We start from the raw sequence: 7,274 nt of genomic DNA, 5'->3' as shown, positions 1-7,274 counted from the left end.
GTGAACCAGCGATGGAAGACCTCTCTCTCTCTCTGCCTCTCCTCTCTCTGTGTAACTCTGACTTTCAAGTAAAATGAACAAATCTTAAAAAGAAAAGAAAAGAGAAAAGAGCCACTAAACAGCAGCAGTGGTGGAGCCAGAAGCCGTGCCATGGTCACGGCTAACAGAACATCCGAGTCCCCACGCTGAAACTATGATTCAAGACTAACTGAGGGGCAGGCGGTTGGCCTGGCGATTGGGCCCCTGGCTGGGATGCCTGCATCCCCATCAGAGCACCTGTGCTGTGGGCAGCGGGGTTGGCTCTCCCCGCCATGCATGAAAGAATGCAAAGTGGAAGCGTAAAGATGTGCAGGGAAACAGGATCCATTCAAAGCAAAGGAAAAGTGCAGGAAAACTCCCGAGAAGGAACAAACAGTCTAAATACAAAAGGACCCCAAATAACGAAAAAAAGCACAACCAAAGGGAAAAACCCTAAACAAAAAAAATCCCCTCATCTAGGGTGGGGCCATCCTTTTATACCATCAGGAGGTATGGGCTGATGTTTAGGGGTGTGGCTAAGTTGAATATTCAAAAGTGGGTGGGGCTTGAGTGCCACTCGTTTTCAGAAATCTCAGCATTATCATGGTGTCAGGTGTATGACAGGAGTGGGAAGGCCGGCATGGTCATTTTATTCTAATTAACTAAGGACACATCCTGCAGCCATGCCGGGTATTTCCAGCCGATGCTGATTCTGCGTTCATTAGGTTTCCACTACTTAGAAGGGGCAGGGGCTCAGCGGTGTGTGAAAGGCCGGCCTGGATGCTGCGGTGGCAATGCCGCAGCCCACACCACCACGGACGTCGCCCAGGGCTCTCCAGCAGTAGCCTGTGCTGCCACACATGCCACCCGGAGCTGTCCAGCCACAGCCAGGGCTGTCACACAGGTCGCCCAGAGCTCCTCCCTCTGACTGCCGGCTCCACCCCCAATTCCAGCTTGCTGCCCATGTGCCCCCTGGGAACCCGCAGGTGATGGCTGAGGTGGTCAGGTTCCTGCCACCCATATGGGAGACCTGGGTTGCGTTCCTGCCTCCCTGTCTCTTTAGGGAGTGAATCAGAAAATGGAAAATCTTTGTCTCTCTGCCTTTCAAATAAAATGAAAATAAAAAGTTCAAATAAAAAGGAAAATGATTCTCAAGTGAAGCAAAGAAACTGGTAAACACAGATAAATAAACAAGTTGATTATACCAAGTAATAATACAAATTACTAATTTAGCAGAGGGAAAATAAGATAGAACTAAAATACTACACAAAAAATAACTGAGAATGAGAAGAGGTGATTTTAGTCGACAGCACTGTAAGGTGTCTGTGTGCCTAGGAATGAGAGCAGGAGTGAACAGCCCCACACTTTGCTCAGAACACATCACAAGCCCGGTGCTGCGATGCAGCAGGTTAAGGCGCCACCTTTGCCACAAGCATCCCACATCACAGCACTGGCTCAAGTCCCAGCTACTCCACTTCCAATGCAGCTCCCTGCTAATGTGCCTGGGAGGGCAGCAGAAGATGGTCCAACTACTTGGGCCCTGCCACCTGTGTGAGAGACCTGGATGGAGTTCCTGGCTTCTGGCTTCAGCCTGGTCCAGACCTCCCTGTTGCAGGAATTTGGGGAGTGAACCAGCAGGTGAAAGACCTCTCTCTCTCTCTCTGCCTCTCTCTCTGCCTCTCTCTCTACCTCTCTACCTCTCTCTCTCTCTCTCTCTCTGTTGTTCTACCTGTCAAATAAATAAATATTCTTTAAAAAAAAAAAAAAAGAACACATTACCATTCTTATGGGTAACTATCAGAAACAAAACGTATAAACTCCAGGCCAGGACAAAGAAGAATGTAGTATTTTCAAAGTTTGCTCAATCTAAGAGAAGGCAGGAAGGAGGGGGAGAGGACACAGATCTGATGACAGAAGCGAGCTCTAGCAGAACAGCCATCACAATACGTATGAACGACCAAGTGCGCAGATACGCAGAAACTACTCTGGCTGGAGGACGAAACAAAATCCAACGCTGTTTAACAGAGATCCACAGAACCTGAAACATGGAGTTTGGAAGTAAGGGAGAGGAGGCGCTCCATGGAGAGTGTAATCAAAAGTCTAATGAACATGGTTAAAATGGTCAGTTTTATATCTATATTTTGCCACAAATAAAAATATCAGTAGAAAAGGAAAACTGGAGGGACTCTATTAACATTGGAGAAAATAGACATTTTCTCAACAGTTGTTATTGAGAATAAAAGGGGTCATGACATAATGATAGAGTTCAATTCCCAGGAAGAGAAAACAATGTTTAACCTGCTGAGTTAGGCAGCCTCAACAAACATGCAGCAAAAATTGCAAAAATTGCAACTGCAGGGAGAAACGGAACAATCTGCCTTCCTTCAGGGAGACTTTAACACGACTGTCGACTGTCGTGGTAATTAACACATCAGAAGGCCATCTGCGCATGGAACCCTGCAGCCCAACATTAGTGAAAACACGTCCTCACGTACACTGGGGCATTTGCAAAAACTGAACGTTCAGTGGATCACACAGAAACTTGCAGCAAACATCAGAGAATCGCAGACACCACTCTCTGACTACAGCGTGACTGTGTCAGGAATTCACAACCACAACACAAGCTAAAACCCCAGGCCCCTGAGCTCACCTTTCCAGCACTCACAGGCAGAAGGAGAAATCACAAGGAAATGCAGAGAACATTAAGAAACGAGGCGATAGCGAAGACACCACACACTAACACTCCAGAGATGCAGTAAAAACGGCTCCTGGAGGGAAACGCTTTTGTCAAGAAGAAAAACTGGAAATCAATGAACTACAGACTCAACAAAGGCAGAAAAAGAACAGCAGAAGAGTCCACGGGGTGCAGGAACAGGAAGGAGAGAGGGAAGCAATAACAGGGGGAAGAACTACGCAAAAACCAAGAGCGGCTTCTCTTCTGCAACAAATTCACGTAAACAACCTTGAGCCAGACCGATCAAGAAACCAAGAGAAAATTCTGTGACCAAAAGGGGGCAGAGATAGTTTTCACAAAGACGAAGGCAGAGTACTGTAAACAACTTCATGCCCACAAGTGTGAAATTTTAGACCGACTCTGTGTGATCCACTAAACGTTCTAAAAAAAAAAAAAAAAGTAACTTGCCAAAACTGACACCAAAAAAAAAAAAAAAAATCAGCAGAAAACCTGAATAGAAGAAATGGGCTCAGGAGTCGGAGGTCTGCCCAAGTGTGGTATGGAGGGCCAGGCTCTCCCTCCATGGGATGGAAAGAGAGGAAAGAGCCTGCAACTCACTCCAGGGGACTACAGGTGAAGTGAGCAGAAATGTGGGTAACACATGTGAGGGGTGAGGAAGAAGAACCCCAAAGTTTCACAGACCTGTAGAGAAAAGGAACCAGACAATTACCACAGCAGGAAGACAACAGCATCTATGGCCGCATATGAAGCAATAATTATGCTCCAAACATTTGCTTTGTCAAAAGACCTCTGATTACGGTACGTGACTAGTTTAGGTAGCGAGCACTATATAGATAGATAGATAGATAGATAGATAGATAGATAGATAGATAAGTAGATGCAATCAGGATCAATATGCCCTTCGTGCATTTTTTTTTTAATTTGAGAGAGAGAGAGAGAGTGAGCACGTAAAGCTCTCTTACACTGGTTCACTCCCCAAACACCTGCAATGACTTGGGGTAGGCCAGGGCTGAAGCCAGGAGCTGAGTAACAGAAACCCATCTATTTGAACAATCACCTACTGCCCCAGTGTGCACATTAGCAAGAATAGGAAGCAGAACTGGAACTCAAAGTCAGGTACTCCATCCAACCCCAGGTACCCCATCCCAGGCACATAAACACCTTAATCAGCGTCTTAACCACCAGACTAAACATCCTCCCAACTCATGCACTCTGTGTAGAATAGTGTCTATTCCTACCACTCTAATAAAATGCCTCAGCCTGGGTAACATGAAGAATAGAAATGTGGCCAGCACTGCAGCTCACTAGGCTAATCCTCCACCTTGCGGCACCAGCACACCGGGTTCTAGTCCCGGTCAGGGCATCAGATTCTGTCCCGGTTGCCCTTCTCCCAGGCCAGCTCTCTGCTGTGGCCAGGGAGTGCAGTGGAGGATGGCCCAAGTGCTTGGGCCCTGCACCCCATGGGAGACCAGGAGAAGCACCTGGCTCCTGCCTTCGTATCAGCGTGGTGCATCCGCTGCAGCGCGCCGGCCATGGCGGCCATTGGAGGATGAACCAATGGCAAAGGAAGACCTTTCTCTCTGTCTCTCTCTCTCACTGTCCACTCTGCCTGTCAAAAATAAAAAAAGAAAAAGAAATGTATCTCCCTGGTCCTGGAGGCTGGCAAGTCCACGATCAGGCACCCGCAGGGGCATTTGTCCACTGAGTGTTGCCCTCGGGTTCCTGGGCAGCACCGTGTTGCTGAGTCCTACGCGGCAGAGGGGCCACAGGGACCAACAGACTCCCTCGAGCCCTCTGCAAAGGCACCCATCCCCTCCTTACGGCGTCATCTCTTAGGATTACTGCACTGGGGATCAAACTTTACATGAATGCTGAAGGGGCGCAAGCGTTCAAACCATGGCAAGGATCTATGGAGCTTTGGCGTCAGGGCAGATATACAGTAACTTGAAAACATCGACACCACATTGGATATCCACCTGCAGAAAAAGGAAGTCAGACCCTTTTCCATACACCAAAATTAACTCCCAGGGGATCGAAGAGCTAAATGTAAGAGCTAGAGCTATAAAACTCTTGGAAGAAGACCCAGGAGCAAATCCACATACCCTTGTGTTAGGCAGGGTCTTCTTAAATAAGACACTGAGATGACAAGCAACAGAGCAGGTGCTCAGCAGAGCAGCCACGACAAGCAGGTGACACGTCCGAGTCCCTGGACCACAATTCAGCCACGGCAAGCACATGCCACGTCCGAGCCCATGGACCACAGTTCAACCATGGCAAGCACATGCCACGTCCGAGCCCATGAACCACAGTTCAGCCACAGCAAGCACGTGCCACGTCCAAGTCCCTGGACCACAGTTCAGCCACAGCAAGCATGTGCCACATCCGAGTCTCTGGACCACACAGTTCTGCGCCCTGCTCCAGCTCCTAACTCCAGCTTCCTGCTAATGCAGATCCTGGAAAGCAACAGTCATGGCTCATGTACTTGGGTTCCTGCCACCCACATGGGAGATCTGAACTCCTGGCTCCCAGCTTCAGCCCCTGCCCCAGTCCATGGCTGCTGCAGACATCTGGGAAGTGACCCAGTGGATGGGAGCATTCTCTGTCTGTCCCTCTCTCTCTCCCTCTCCCTGCCTCTCAAATATGTAAGTAAATAAATTCTTTAAATGAGCAAATGACTTAGATATTTCTCCATAGGAGATACACAAATGGCCAATAAGGACGTGAAAAGATTTCAGGGAATGTAAATCAGAACCACAGAGAGAGGCCACTTCAGACCTGCTAGAATGTCTGTAATAAGACAGCGAGATAAAAACGAGGAGGGGGAGGATGTGGGGAACCACATCAGACACTGCTGGGGGGACCATGGGGCAGCCACTTGGGCAAACGACTCCTAACAGCGTTCTGAGGGTACCCGTGACCCAGCAGCTGCATTCCTATACCCCCAAAAGCAAATAAAAGCACACGCGCACACAAAACCTTCTGCTAAAGTGCTCAGTGCAGCATCGTTCATGACAGCCAAGAAGTGGAGGCTGCTGAATGGGTACACAGAGCATGCTGTGTGCATACAACGGAGCACTGTGCAGCCACAAAGTGGAACGAAGTACTCATTCACGCTGCAACACACCAGCCCTGGTGAGATAAGCCCAGCGCAGATCATGAATGATTCCATTTGTGTGAAAGGGTCAACACAGGAGACGCCATTGAGTGCAGCACTGGAGGGGAGTGAGCTCCTCCAGTGAGTCCGGGGTTTCTCTTTTGGAGGTGGCGAAAACGCTCTAATATTGGCTGTGGCAGTGGGTGGACATCTCTGGACATACCCCAGCCATTGCGTCCCCTGCTTTAGATGGGTCACTTACATGGTATGTGAATGACATCTCGATACCATTGTTCATAAAAAGCCGCATCATTGGTGTCCGGCCACTGAACAAATGAATCGTACACTTGCTAGGACGCGCGTCTCTGGGAGCAATGTGCTGGCACGTTGCTGGCGTTAAGTTTCAACCGGACAGGGCAGCGGCCATCAGTTGTACCAGCCAAAAAGAGCTGAAAACGTCAGTGTCATCATGGCCCAGCCACAGGGGCACCCCTGGAACACGAGCCTTCTCACAAGCCCCTCAACACCTGCTAAAGGCACCTTGCTCGTGAGTTAGAAAGAGTGTCTGGAATGCTAAAGTCCCCTCTTTGATTTTACTTAATATTTATTTATTGAAAGGGAGGGGTGGGGAGAAAACTCTCATTTGCTGGTTTTCTCCCCATAAAGCCTGCAATGCCAGAGTTGGGCCAGGCTCAAGCCAGGAGCTGGGAACCCAATCCATATAGGTGGCAGAAACCCGAGTGTGGAGCCACCAGGGTCTGCATTAGCAGGAGGCTGGAATCACCGGCACCCCGACGTGGCATGGGGGAGGCAGATGTCCCAAGCAGCAGCTTAGTCACAAAGCCATACACCCGCCACACTGTCTCCAGTTCTACAGAATGAACTACGGTTCAGAAGGGGTAAGTTTAAAACATCTACAGAGAGCCGCGCGGCAGTTTCTGGTGAAGCTGGGACTGGGCCCTGTGCAGAAACTGTCTCTTCCCTGCAGGTGCAGAGCTTCTGTGACCCATACTGGCCTTCCACTCAGGCACAGGGCCGAAGCTCCTCAGGGCCTCGGGCGGGAGCTGGAGGGGGCTCAGGGGGCTCAGGGGGATATGGTTACCGGGAAGCGAGCGGGAAGGACGGGGCCGGGTTCCCAGAAGGCAGCACGGGGCCCTGTTCCTGTAAGAGGGCAGTGGTGGGGGCCCAGACGGAAGGGATGAACCTCAAGATGTGACCCACAAGACACAGGTCACACGTGGTCCAGGCCTGCGGCTGTTTGTCCCCATTGCGCCTACAGCTGGAGATGGTAAGAAGGGGGCCCCCTCGCCCACTTGTCCCCTAAAATGTGCTCCATGAGTCACTCCACCCAGGGAAACACCATCCTCCACCCCCCCACTGACCTTGGTCCCACCCCAGCCTCTGGTCCCACCAGATCTCTCTCATCTGCACCTGCACCCTCAGGCCAGGCCTGGGGCCAGTGTGGGA

The sequence above is a fragment of the Oryctolagus cuniculus genome, chromosome 15 (genome assembly GCF_964237555.1).
Source record: "Oryctolagus cuniculus chromosome 15, mOryCun1.1, whole genome shotgun sequence".
Classification (NCBI taxonomy): Eukaryota; Metazoa; Chordata; class Mammalia; order Lagomorpha; family Leporidae; genus Oryctolagus; species Oryctolagus cuniculus.
This window is presented reverse-complemented; position numbering follows the sequence as displayed.